General features: G+C 36.0%; 1 pseudogene; it reads left to right on the forward strand.

Annotated features, from left to right (window-relative positions):
* Positions 1 to 10,975: 10,975 nt before the first annotated feature.
* Positions 10,976 to 15,016, forward strand: LOC149173424 (transcription repressor MYB5-like; annotated as a pseudogene).
* The last annotated feature ends 266 nt before the right edge of the window (positions 15,017 to 15,282 follow it).

The following is a 15,282-nucleotide window of genomic DNA, read 5'->3' on the forward strand; positions in this document are numbered from 1 at the left end:
TTGATTAATGTTATTGATGAAGAACAAATGCAGGAGAATATTACTGCAGATGATGAGACAAGGATAGCTCTAGAAGAAGAGTTACAGAGGAGGAAAGGGAAAATGATGAATGCTCAATTGAAGGAAGAATTACTCAGAATAAGTGAGTATTAGGAGGAAGACTTGAAGACTGAAACTTCAAGTGAGACCAAGAGGTCTTATGGTGTTAAAATTGATAACTTGTGTATGTTTGCAGGTGGAACATGTGAGGAAGGACAATTTGTTGACATTGTCATCAAGGAGGAAGAAGACATGCAGAATCTAAACTCTGTTCCAAAAGAAGATGGGATAGCTAGGTCTCATATAAAAGTCCATATACAGTTGGGGAGAAGTGATGCTTTTCAGCGTATTGTAAGGGGTAAGAGTAAAGAAAGTTTGGCTTACGATGATGGCCAAAAGAAAGAAGAAGTGGAGAACGATATCAAGCAACCAAGTGGAGGTCTTGAAGAGGCAAAATATATTAAATAAGAAGGACTAAACTCTCATCAAAGGATCAGTGAATGGGAAAAAGAATTGGAACTACTGGAGAAATGGTTGAAAGCACCAGTAGGGAAGAAAGAACCTGATGAAGATTACAAGGAAATTGCAGAAGAATAATTTCACTATTGTGAACCCGAGTGAGGAAACATCCTTGGAACGGATGATGTGGAGGAGAGACTAACTGACAATCTCATGAATTCTTTTGAGAATTCAAATCAATAGACTGATATGCTGATAGAGGAGGAGAAAATAGAGCAGCATACTGATGTGTTGCCAAAGGAAGAAGAGGCACTGAGACCTTATGTTTTCTATTTTAATAATTATTTTGTGAGTGCAGGTATAGTTGCAGATGCTAGAGGAAATTTGGCATAGATGAGCAGCCAAATAAAAATGAAAGAAGAAGATTCTATGGAAGAATTTAATCCATGGAACAGAGATGTTCAATTGTTGGAGAGAATGTTGGAAAGTCGAAATTCAATGCAGACAGAGATAACTGTGAAAGAGGGTAAGGATGAAAGGGAGGAATCAAGAACAAGTGAGGAACAAGTAAGGACTCGACAACTACATAGTGGAAGTAACCAACAGCAATATGAAGAGTTAGTGGACAGCAGCAACAACCTTAAGCAGAGAAAAAGAGGTAACAGTGAATGGCAAAATATGGACTAGCCCAAAGAAATGCTAGAGATGGAAATTGAAGTGTTATGGCAGTTAATGATGAAGCAGTCCATGTGGAGGAGGTTGACAGCAGCAGGAAGGATGATCAATCAGAGTATGAACCTGATTGACAAGGAGAGAAAGATAAAGCAAAAGATAGTATACATGCAGTAGCAACAAAGGAGCAAAGCATTTGGGCGGTTGCAAACTAAAGTTTGGGACCCTAGAGGTTTTCTAACAACATATGAAGACACATGATCAAGAGATCATGAAAATTTTCTACCTTGGGAGTTTGACGCAGGAGCATTCAGCCCAACAATATCATTGTATATTAGTAGACATAGGGAGCCTTGTGTTTTAGGGAAGTTGGTTTCCTAAGTATTGAATTAATGTAAATATTTAGGCCTTTGAGTGATTTTCAATGAGAATAGGAATTAATTAGATATTGTGAGACATATTTGTAAATGTTCTCGAATGTAGGAGAACATGAGAGGATTAGGATTAGTTAGGAACTAGTTTGAAGAAACTATTGAGCAACTAAAAAGTAACTGAGGAACAGTTCCTCAACTGTAAAGAAACTGCTAATAATGTATTGAAAATAAAAAAAGAGAGAGGTTGGATAGGTTAGTTAGCCAGGGAGCCAGCCAGCCAGTCAGCCAGTGAGAGTGTGATTGTAAGCCTACGAGCAACAGAGGAACAAAGGCCACTGATATTAGAAGATCAGGCCAGAGAGACAGAGTCTCAATATGTAATCATTTGTTTTATATTTATATACAGAGAATTCGATCCTGAGTGTAAGTGTGTGATTCGAATATTGAATGATGTAATCAGAGATTTTCTTAGTTTATATATGCAGGCAGAATCGAGGCGAATACACAGAGGAGGAGAAGAGACAGAGGATCGTGTGGATCTTTGATCCATTCGAAGGATCAATTAGGGGCCAAGAGGACAGTGATCAAAGAAATCATGAAGTTAAGCTCAAGTAGAAGTGAATTGAGAGCGAAAGGCTGAAACCATTGAAAACCTGAAAACCACAAAAAACTGAAGTAATGGTGGAAAATCTAAGTGAAGCGGAAGAGTGAAGAAATGAAGAATCGGTGCACAGGGACCGTTGGATCTAACAGATCAATGGTTGAGATTAGATTGCAGAGATCAGAGAGTTTGAATCACATCGTGACTTATTAAGTGAACAAGCCTGACCCCAAGCGACTTGCGATTAAGCAATGGAACGAGGACCGTTAAATCTAAGAAGAGGATCAACGATGGAAACTTAATCACATTCAACGGTGCTTTATCGGGGTGGAAGTATATGACATGTGAAGTGAGCAAACCCGATAGGGTTATATGGGTCAGCTTGTATATGTTTTGAATTTCGTTATGTTAATCTCATATCGGAGGAGACAAGGTTCATGGGTAATGAGACCTGCGGATATTGCGATTAGCGATGACAAATGTAAATCTCGGAATATGTGCAAAGACCATATTTAAGCGGAAAAGGTATGTTTATGTGTATTTCCCTTATAAAGGGTTTATAATGCAATATGCACGATATGTGGTTTCCATGTGTTAAGTCCAACATTACCATAGTTATAAAGTGGGGGTTGGTATATAAGCTAGCTTAAGGATTGCATAAGGTTTATAAGGGTTGAGTTATAAAGTCTCGATAGAAGGATTTGAATAAAGGGAAAGACTGGGCTATTGTAATGAAATCATTCTGCATAAGAGTTTAATAAAGAGGGCCTTAATCATTAATATATTGAAGATTTGACTCGGCAGAGAGTTTGAAATTCCAAGGGAAATTAGTTTATGCATTCTATATGCATACTATGGATATAAGCGGGGGAGCCCTTGCATCAGGAAAGGCCTATCTCGAATACAATGCAAGTTCTCTTTTTCTCCTTGCTTTTGAACTTTAGCTCATGTTCCAATTGCTATAAATAGAACCTACAAAACAACTATAACAAGCACAAGAACTACAAGATATACATAGCATAGACTAATATCTCTAATCAATGAGTCAAGAAGGCATTGAAATACATATGAATCAAATAGACACAAGTATAGGAAAAGAAAAAATTTTGTATTAATGAAATGTAGGAGAAGATTACAACCCTTTATGGATCTTAACCCATGTAGATGTCTCCCACCTAACTTGTCATTCCTTACCCACAAAGCAAGATTTCAATCACAACTCAAGGATGGTAATGGATTCTTAGGTAAAAAGCAGCAGTATCAAGGCATAGCGAAGAGTCTCCAAAAGCCAACCTAGACTCTATGGGAGGCAGTGAATTTATAGGGTAAATAGAGTAGTTTGGGTTTTACCAATCTAAGACTTAGATCCACATATGAGGGAAGATAAGCTCTAGGGATAAGAGATAATACCTCTAGGATAGGAGTTCGAGATCTCAATCAATATTAAATAGTTAAAACCACTCAAGAAACTTCCACAAAGGGAATGTTCGTAATTATTTTTTACTTTTCACAAAATTCTAGAACCATCACACCACAAACAAAGGAAACATGCGTTGTTCATTGAAGATGCTAAGTTATGCAACATGAAACCACTGTAGGTGGCTACAAGGCAGGATGTGTCAAGGCCAAAACTAGGTTTTAAGCTAATTAACCCATAATTCTTGGACTTTTTGGAAAAATAATGCTTAAGGCTTTACAAAGGGATGATCACAAGGTGTCAAGGATATTGATTGATCCGGTTTTTAGGTTATTCAAGCATATGTGATAGAATGACTTGTAACAACACTGATAGTGTCACAACACTCACCAACGCAATGACCATTCACAAAATTACTTTTATTTTAATTTTAAAATGAATTGTTAGGCATTTGAAAAAAAAAGAAAATAAAACGCTCTCCACCAAGGAATTATGTCCCATTTGAGTTTCCTCAGCGAATCGAAAGTTAGAAATAGCATTTAATAAAAATTCAATAAATAATTTTGAGTTTATACAAAAATAGAAATATTAAGCATTTTCCCGAAACTTCGGTTAAAATTTCGAAAACACGGCCAAATAATTCATAGTCCACACAATTTGACTACGAAACGAATGATATAGTCCTTGACAAGAAAGCGACTAATTAAAAACAAAAAAACATCTTGAATACTTTTGTTATATATATTTTTATACTTTTATTTTCTTTTGTTAATTATGTTATATATTAATTAAATATTATATAGCTGGATTTCAAGTATATTTTTTAATAAGATGATTAGGATTAGAAATTCACAATTCCAAAAATATTTTATATGTTAAAATTAATAAAATCTTCTTAAATAACAAATGGATATGTTAAACATGTAAAATTGAACACTAAGTTTATATACATGTAGTTGAAAATAATTAATATTATATTGTATTAATGGAGAAATGATTACATGGTTGTAACGTAACTCCATAAGTTAAGATTAGTTCCTAGGTTGAGTTTGTTCTCATTTCCCTATTATTTTGAGATGTATTTATTGTCTCATCTTTGGTTAATTGAACAAGAGAGTGTATGCTCCAGTTTGTATAGTCGCCAGGTGCAGTTTGCTCACCTATGAGCTGCTAGTTAATTGAATTCATGTTTTTCTTTCCAGTTTCCTAACATGGTATTGGAGCTTACATCTAGTGAGCCAATTTACTTGCAAAGCCTCATTAGATACATTAGAGCCCTAGTGGCTACAGAGCCTTCGTGGCTACAATGCCCCAATGGAAACATAGGAGCCTCAGTGCTCACATTTTCAGAGTCTAGGTGGTCGGGAGTGACGTACCTTACTCATAGGAGAAATTTATTTTCTCATAGGTCTTAGTGTTTCTCCAGCTGAGCACAAAGCAGTCATCTCGATTTTTGGCCTAATAGAAGCAATGATCATCACAAATCTCAGGGTCAAACCTGCGATGATCTACCTCTCCTCAGAGGGATTTTAAATCATCGTTATTTTTCAATCTAGAAGAGTGATGGCATGTTTTTTATGGTTCTAAGCTTCAAATCGGGCAGTTTGGTGACGGATGTGAGTTGCAGAGACAAAGATCGTGGTAGATTGACCAGATCAGAGGCAGATCGGGTAGTTTGGTGGTAGATATGTGATCATTTCAAAGGTTATGGTATGTTTTGAGATTTTTTTTTGTAGCTTGTAATTGTTCACTTGTAGAGAACTAACTATAGATCGAGGGATTGGGATTCTAATTAGTTGAAAATGAAAAATTTTACGTAATCTTATCTCAACAAGTCTAATAAACTTGATGGGACCAATTATACTAATTGGAAATTCAAGTTACAAATGTTGCTTGAAGGATCAAGCGGTTGGTCGATCACCAGTCGCGATGAGTAGAATCTGACCATGGCAGCAGGCGGCACGACAACACTAATGCAGGATTGGGATAAGAGGTAGAATAAGGTGAAAGTCTTATTGAAGATGTCTATTAAAGACAATATTATCTCACATATCAAAGACTGTCAATCGTACAATGACATTTGAACTACACTCAAGAACCTCTACCAAACACAAAACACCAATCGCATCTTGTCGCTCAAAGGCAAGTTTTTTTCCATGAAGATGGAGGAGAATGAATCCGTTTCCAGATTCATTGCACGAGTCAAGGACCAGAAGGATAGATTAGGAGACATCGAGGAGAAGGTGTCTGATTCTTATCTTATCACAATTACAGTGAATGGGATGATGGATGAGTACCAGATGTTCTTCATAAACTTGTTTGTAAGGAAGGAAACCCCTACATTTGAAGAGATAACAAGAATCCTGATACAGGAAGAAGAGCGGCGACAGAATTTGAGACCACAGAGTGTCGATCTTGCTCTGATGGCAAAGAAGAAGGCATACAAAGGGAAATCACCACATGGATAGAAAGGTGCTGGTGTTTTTCAAAAGAGACCATTTAGACGTATGTCTCCAAATAAATATGACATTAAATGTTTTTACTATGGGAAAACCAGTCACTTTGCTAAGTTTTGTTTTAAGAGACAAGAATATGAGGCTAGAAATAAACAGAGAAAACACATAGGGTACTTTGCCGATGAAGGTCACAGTGATGATCTTCGATTATTTGTAGCTGATTATGCTCTTTCAGATATTGAGGAGGATGAGTCTAAAATATGGTTCATAGATTCAGGCGCGTCTTCACATATGACAGGTAATGGACATTGGTTCGAAAAGTTTGAAGAAATGGCTTGTGGAGCTAACATATATTTAGGTGATGACAGAGGTTATCAAATCAAGGGGTACGATGATATTCCGATGATGTTGCTTGATGGTAATATCAGATATATTAAAAATGTGATGCATGTACCTAGGATCAAGAAGAACTTGATCTCTGTTTCAATGATGGTAGATCAGGACCTGCAAGTCGAATTCTTCAGATCATATTGTGTCATAAAGGATAGCAAGAAGGAACCAGTTGCATCAGGAGTGCATGTGGGAGGCCTGTATAGGTTGAATTTCAAGAGCATGCCACACCAAGATTTGGCTTCAACAGGACTGACAACCGAGAATCTTTGGCATCAAAGATTCAGTCATTTGAACCTACAAGATCTCATGCTGCTACAAAGAAAAGGTATGGTTGATGGACTACCTGCTTTTCAGAATGTTCATTTAGATTGTGATGGATGTGCATTAGGGAAAATGCATAGAGAAGAGTTTCCTTTGAATGTTGATATGAAGAAAAGAGATATTTTGGAGCTTGTGCATACAGAGATATGCAAACCTATGCATACTAGGTCACTAGGTGGTGCATATTATTTTCTACTCTTTACTGATGATTGCACCAGATTATCTTGGGTATATTTTATTAGAAAGAAGAGTCAGACATTTCAATGCTTTAAAGAATTTAAGAATATGGTGGAGAAGCAGACAGGAAAATTCATTAAGATTCTCCGCTCTGATCAAGGGGGAGAATACAAGTTGGGAGAGTTCATGAAATTTTGCAGGAATCATGGGATTATTCAACAGTTCACAGTACCTCACACTCCACAACAGAATGGAGTTGCTGAACAAAAGAACAAAATCCTTGTGGAGTGCGCACGAAGTATCCTTCAAGGTAAAGGTCTATCCAATGGTTCTTGGGCTAAAGCCATTAGCACTGTAGTATACTTGAAAAATAGGAGTCCAACTAAATGTCTCAATTTTAAAAATCCTTTTGAAGAATTTTATGGATATAAGCCTACAGTGAATCATTTAAGGGTTTTTGGGTCAAAAGCCTTTTCCCATATTCACAATGATGATAGGAAGAAGTTAGATCCTAATGCCACTAAATGCATCTTTGTAGGACACTGCAATGAGTTTAAAGCTTATAAATTTTTTAATCCTTTGACTCATAAAGTTTTTGCGAGTCAAGATGTGTTATTTCATGAGCAGACTATGGAAGGAAATAAAGAGAACACCCTTGAAAAGTGGCACATTCCATTGTTGATGGAAGAAAGAATTGAGGACATGCAACAGCAACAACAACAATAGAAAGAGGAAGAGGCGGGTGATGCAATCAGTAAGTCAAGCCCGCTAAGGTCTGAAGGAGACATATTTGAGGTGAGTACATTACAGTTGAGAAGATCAGGTAGGCAGACTGAACTCCCAGCGAGATTGACAGACTATGCTTTAATGTCAGACATTTTAGATGTTATAGAACCCACAAATTATAAAGAAGCTAGTCAATCTCATGAGTGGAGGAGAGAAATGAATGAAGAATTTGAATCTATTATCAGAAATAATACTTGGGAACTGGTTGAATTGCCTGAAGGAAAAATACCCATAGGTTGCAAGTGGCTTTATAAACCTAAATTTAATGTAGATGGGAGTATAGAAAAGTTTTAAGCTAGACTCGTAGCAACGAGTTATTCACAGAAAGAGGGAATTGACTATGAAGAAACCTTTTCTCTCTCCCTTGAAGAGTGGCACATTCCATTGTTGATGGAAGAAAACAGTGAGGACCTGCAGCATCATCAACAACAACAACAACAGAAAGAGGAAGAGGCAGGTGATGTAATCAGTAAGTTGAGCCCGCTAACGTCTGAAGGAGATAGATTTGAGGTGAGTACATTACCGAGAAGATCAGGTAGGCAGACTCAACTCCCAACGATATTGAGAGACTTTGCTTTAATGTCAAACATTTTAGATGTTATATAACCCACAAATTATAAAGAAGCTAGTCAATCTCATGAGTGGAGGAGAGCAATGAATGAATAATTTGAATCTATTATCATAAATAATACTTGCGAACTAGTTGAATTGCCTGAAAGAAAAATACCCATAGGTTGCAAGTGGCTTTATAAACCTAAATTTAATGCAAGTGAGAGTATAAAAAAGTTTAAAGCTAGACTCGTAGCAAAGGGTTATTCACAGAAAGAGGGAATTGACTATGAAGAAACCTTTGTTTCGGTAGCCAAACTGAATACTATTAGAATGTTAATTGTTGTAGCTACAAGACATCAGTGGAAGCTACACCAATTAGATGTTAAGTCTACATTTTTAAATGGTGATTCAAAGGAAGAGGTTTATTTAATGCAAACTGAAGGGTTTGTTAAACAAGGGCAATATCATTTAGTTTGTAGATTGAAAAATGCCCTTTATGGTTTAAAACAGGCACCTAGGTCTTCGTACAAGAAGATTGATTCATTTTTCTTACAACATGGTTTTCATAGGAATAAGAATGACCCAAATCTATATACCATGTAGGATAAAAAGGGGTAGATAATTTTGATATGGTTGTATGTGGATGACATGATTATAACAGGTAACGCATATGCATAAATCAAAGAAATCAAATTGCAAATGTCACAGGTTTTTGAGATGAAAGACCTCGGAAGTTTACATTATTGTCTAGGTTTGGAAGTGTGGAGAGACTCTGGGCAGACTTTCCTTACTCAAGGGAAGTATGTCAGAGGACTGCTCAAAAAGTTTAGAATGGAACAGTGTAAGAAAACATCAGTACCTTTGCAGCAAAACCTGAAATTGTGCAGAGACGATGGCTCTAAGGAGGTGGATGCTACTTTGTATAGGCAGCTAGTTGGTAGTTTGATATATTTGACTACAACTAGACTAGACTTAGCATACTCTGTTAGTGTGATGAGCCAATTTATGTCTAAACCTCTTGAAAGTCATTGGGTAGCGGCAAAAAGTGTACTGAGGTATCTTCACGGTACTTGTGATTATGGTATTTTATACAATGATACGTCTGATGTTACTTTAGCAAGATTTTCAGACTCTGATTGGGCATGTAACCTGGATTATCGACGATCTATCACGGGCTATGCATTCACTGTTGAGTCTGATGTCATATCATGGAGCAATAAAAAGCAGAGCACTGTGTCTTTATCTTCAGCTGAAGCTGAGTACCAAGCAGTATGTGCAACAACATGTGAAGCTATCTAGTTGAGGAGGCTTCCCCGTGATGCAAGAGAAGAGCAGAAAGAAGTGACCGTCATCAATTGTGACAACCAAAGTTCCATTAGCTCGCAAACAATCCCGTGTTTCATAAGAATACAAAACACATAGATCCTTAGTTTCAATTTGTAAGAGAAAAAGTCGAGTCAAGAAAGTTTTATTGAATATTGTAAAACATGTGACAATATTGCTGATATTTTTACAAAGCCTTTGGAGAAAGTGAAGTTTTAATTGTTTAGGGGGATGTTAGAACTTCACGATAATCATTTCTCCATTAAGGGGGAGAGTTGAAAATAATTAATATTATATTGTATTAATGGAAAAATAGTTACATGGTTGTAACATAACTCCTTAAGTTGGTATTAGTTCCTAGATTGTAGGAGTTTGTTCTAAGCTCCATATTCTTTTGAGATGTATTTATTGTCTCATCTTTGATTAATTGAACAAGAGAGTATACACTCCACTTTGTACAGTAATACGCTGCCAACTAATTCAATTCATATTTTTCCTCCCAATTTCCTAACCCATGTTAACTCTAATCTTTTAAACACACCGCGTCACAGATTTATAAAACTTGCGTGACCATAGCATTGCATACTCCTGAAGACGATACCATACTTTTTCTTTATGTAGAGAAAGATTAATTTAATTAACAAAATCGTCAACAAAAGTCGTTCCATGGTTAGTTGAATGGTGGGTCGCAGACAGAGCCGGTTGGATTGTATCTGCCAAGCTCGTCCCTGACCTTTCTAACAACTTTTCACACATGAAAAGATAGCGATGTAAACTGGAAAGGTTAACAAAAGTAACAGGAAAGTAGAATGGATTTTCTTAATTAATTGAGAACCAGTAACATTTATTGCGTTTACTTAGAGTACTTAAAAACAGAAGTGCCTACTTTCTGAATGCAAAAGGCAGTAAGCTTCTTACCTTAACCTACCATATATGGATTATTAGCAAATCTGAGCTCACAGCAACCATCCAGTCTTCCAACATTTATTCAAACATTGATATACCCGCTTCTCCTTGAAAGCTGAGCACTGGTTCTGTAATCACCATGTATCCAACATCCATTCAAACTGTATGCATCTTCCATTCAAAAGTGACATTTTGACTTTCTATATATAACGGGTACGGTGACGGTCTTATCGATGCACAGAAAGCGACAGTATCAAGAACAATTAGCTGGAGTCCAGACATGTTTGCAATTTTAAAAAATGCGCAGAATCGTCGAGCCAAGCATGACGTATGGATTCCCGATAGTTGTTGTACTTACGCTTTGAACCAGTGGGCTCTGTTACCAAAATATAGGCGATCGTCTATCTACAAGTATAAAAAAGAGCACCTGTTAAGGAATTTCAAATCTTGTTTTTGTGCTAATAATATCAGAGGAGAGAGGGAGAGTGTTGATTCAAAGATGGGGAGAACTCCTACACCGTGTTGTTTGTATGCTGGACTGAACAAAGGTCCCTGGACGCCTGAGGAAGATCTTCGTCTTATAAAGTATATAGAAGCTCATGGACAAGGAAATTGGCGCACTCTTCCTACCAAAGCAGGTAATCCTTATTTTCATCTAATAACTATGGATGGTTGAATAATGTGATTTTTTTTCTTTCTTTCTTGGTATGTATAACTCTATATATGATTGAATACCGAAATGAATCATTGATCACCAATATGTTTATTGTGGAAGGATATCTACTGTGAATACTGATATGTTTACAGTGCAGAAAATTTCAACCAAAACCCTATAGGACTTTAAAATCTGCAATTACAAATGGTATAAATAGTTTAACTTGTTATTTTCTGCTGATAAATAGGACTTATACTTGGTGCTTTGTCATTTTATATTGGCATTAATCCTGTGAGGATTGTGCATTAAATGATGAGCTGAAGGGTGTTTAAGGCTTACCTTGCCTTGGATTACCAATATGTTTATTGTGGCAATATATCTACTCTGAATACTAATACTAATATGTTTAGTGTGGAGAAAACTCTGAATACTAATACTAATATGTTTAGTGTGGAGAAAATTTCAACCACAATCCTATAGGAATTTAAAATCTACAATTATGAATGGTATAAATGGTTTAACTTATTAATTTCAGCTGATAAATAAAACTTATACTTCGTGCATTCTCGCTTTATATTGTCATTAATTCTGTGAGTATTACTTGTACATTAAATGATGAGCTGAAGCGTGTTTAAAGCTTACCTTGTCTTTCCTTATTCCAATTTCCAACCAATAATCTTATACTTGGTGCTTTGTCTTTTCATATTGTCATCAATTCTGTCAGTAATATTGTACAATAAATGATGAGCTGAAGCGTGTTTAAGGCTTACCTTGTCTTTCCTTATTCTAACCAATAATTTCTCTGAAACAATTGCTTGCTTTTCATTATGGTTAATACTCGGTGTTTCTGAGAAGTAATTAGGAATACTTTGTGTTTTCTTTTATATATACACACAGGTTTGCAACGTTGTGGAAAAGGCTGCAGGTTACGTTGGATGAATTATCTTCGCCCGAATGTCAAGCGTGGCCATATTTCATCAGAGGAGGAAGAGATGATCATAAGACTCCATAAGCTGCTTGGGAATAGGTATGAAAACATTAGATTCAGTGGGTTACATCATTTCATTTGACAACTTTATTGCTTTTTTTGGTTACTGGACTCACGTGCAATTTAAATTTAAATCTTAAATTTCATAATTTACATAATAGAACTATTGGCAATTAAGCTAATAATTCATAACACTGTGATTTCCAATTAAACTACCCACCCTGACCTGCCAAATATATTGTTATATACGAAGCACAGTGCATAATTAATCTGCTTCAATGATTTGGATTAATAAGTGCTACTTTAATTTGGTTCTGTGTTACTTTAATTATCTGTGTTTTTAAAGGCTAGAATAAAGGTGATTTGAATATTGAATTTTGTAATTTAACATAATAAATTAGTTATTGTCAATTAAGTTGATTAAAGTTGTCTGCAGATTTATTTAAGGCCTATTAAGTTGATTAAAGTTGTCTGTGGATCTACTAAAACTTTAAAAGATAAAATCTCTTAAAATATATATATTTTTTGATTTGATATTTCTACATTAATAAACCTGGAATTAAATGATGTCCAGATACCTACCCATAGTAAATCTAGAATTAAAATAATATAAATTAATATTTCAAATTAATCAGTTCGGTTAAGATGAATATAAATTAATATTTCAAAAAATTTTGAAATTAATCAGTTCTTCAATGAATTTCAGGTGGTCTTTGATAGCCGGACGCATTCCCGGAAGAACAGATAACGAGGTAAAGAACTACTGGAATACTCATTTGCGGAAGAAATTCAATGCCATCAGAGGGCTCCGACGCAGTGCACAGACGGTCTGTGAACAAACCTGCTCTGACAAAATCGGCGAAGGAGGCACCAGGGCTCCATATATCAAGGAAAAGGGATACTTGTGTTGTCAGGGCGCCAACAGCAATAGACATATGGTGAAAGACCAAAACCAGGGCTCTGATTCCTGGTGCATTGGCGTGATAGTTAGTAATCTCCAGGGAGCCGAATTAGAACCCAATAACTGCAGAGCAAATGTAGCACAGATAGAAGCAGATTCCATAGAAAATTTGAAACAATTGATTGATGGGTTCAATGATCCGGCCTTTAATATGGATTTGATCAACAGAACCATCAATCATATCCCCACTGCATGGCCTCATGGGAGTAATCATCAGTCCTCTTATCTGCCAAGTATCTACACACCGGAATCTGAACCTAACAATATGACATGGCCATCAGACTCCATGATTGCAGGTTTATATGACAGCATGCCAGAGACTGTTACATCATTGCAGAGGCGTGTGCCCCAACAGCTGGTAGATAACTTCGTTTCAGCAAATTGTACAAACAGCAGAGAGAAACCTATAGGTGATGTAAGCATGAACAATATTCAGTGGAAAACCTCAGCAGATCCTCAAACCTATACATCCCCTGCATATGCATTTACTATGGATGACTTCAGCAACGATCAGGATATTTTCGATCAATATGGCAATATGGTCCTGCCGGAATTCGATCAGCTGGATCAAAATCTGATAAATACCTCCTGTTTGCAGGCCGAATACCCTAAAACAGACCAATGTTCAGAGCCATGGTTGTCTTCCTTTCTTTCGTTTGATGGCATGGAGCGGTTATATTCTTAATTTCAAAATTTGTTCCCATACTGTTAAGAATGGCTGTTGCAGAGAGTACTAGTGAATCTTGATATATATGTATGGCGATCACACGGTTTTGGTAATTTGAGGTGATTGCACAGAATCACTTTCATTCAGATCTAATTAGAAGTGATCATCATGTGTTAACACTTAGTTGCATTATTGAATTTCATTGAAATTATTCCATTGATATCTAGATGCACATAAAAGGTGGGAAACTTCAAGAAAATTTTGTTTCACAGACGGTTTCAAGTCACCCTAATGTAATATTACTTGACCGAAGTTAATGAATTGGGCATTGGAAATGCTAATGATATACGTCAAGCGTGCAGTATCATAATATTGACAAAATTCCAGTTCATATGATATCATATTGTTTTTCGACCATTGACAACATTAGTAAATAGGGGTTGACGAGGATAATCTCTGAGACCTGGGATTTAGTGAACACATTCATAGTGAGTAAATTTACAATTGTAGTATATTGTTAGTTAAATAAACATGGTAGCATGCAAACCGTACAATATTTAATAGTAATGTTAGGATTAAACCATAATAAGAGGAGGCCATATAGTTTAAACCATAATGAGAGGAGGGCATATAGTTTTTGATAGATGGACATGGAAGGAAACCACAACTAATACAATCAAAGGTGAGTTGATTAGTGAATTGCTTGATTCAATTGCTTAAAGGTACATTATAATGACTTAAAACTGCTAAAAATAGACAGGTTAATCTTAACTCACATATAACAATTGCTAAATTTAACTTTTTAAAAATTACTTGAACTAATAGTTAACTTGACTCACTAGACTCGATGAATTTAATAAGAGAGATTATCTCTAACACTCCTCCTTAATCTCAGCTACTAATCAATGTTGGTTTGTCTCAGGGAGACTGACAATACTTGAGATAAAGTCAAAGACTTGTTTTACTTCTGCATACTGGTCAAAAAATTGATGTGGATATTCCACTAAACGATTTGTTGCAACAAATCTGATAAAACTTTATGTTAAAATATCAAATCTACATTACTATGGTTTTATTTCTCTCTAGATTTCTAGATCTATACATTAATGTTAATTGTGTATGCAGACAAATTGAAATTATGCAAAAAATAGAGAACAACAAAATAAAAACTCCCAAAAAATGATTTCATGCAAGATATGGTTTTGGAAACCCTTTTGGAAGAAAACTCAGCTGGAAGATGAGGTCGCTCTGCTCTCTTTCTCTGAATAGAAAATGGATGTGAGTACAAAGAAGTATGGTTCGTGGCTCATGGGCTACTACAATGCACAAAACCTCTCTTTGTGCTTTATATCGTATCTCTCTTGGCTATTTTCGCTCATATATGGAACAAAAGCACTCGAAAAAAATGGAACCCCTTTTCCTCGTAGTGGCCTAATTATAAAACAACTTGATAGCCTCCTAGTGGTTAGGTTCGACTACCTCAACTCTTAAACGGAGTTACAATATGGAATCTTCTAGAGTCTTCTTCATCATAA

This window comes from Pinus tabuliformis, chromosome 4_2, assembly GCF_031772625.1.
Source record: "Pinus tabuliformis cultivar Carrire ecotype Pingquan chromosome 4_2, CPIR1, whole genome shotgun sequence".
Lineage (NCBI taxonomy): Eukaryota > Viridiplantae > Streptophyta > Pinopsida > Pinales > Pinaceae > Pinus > Pinus tabuliformis.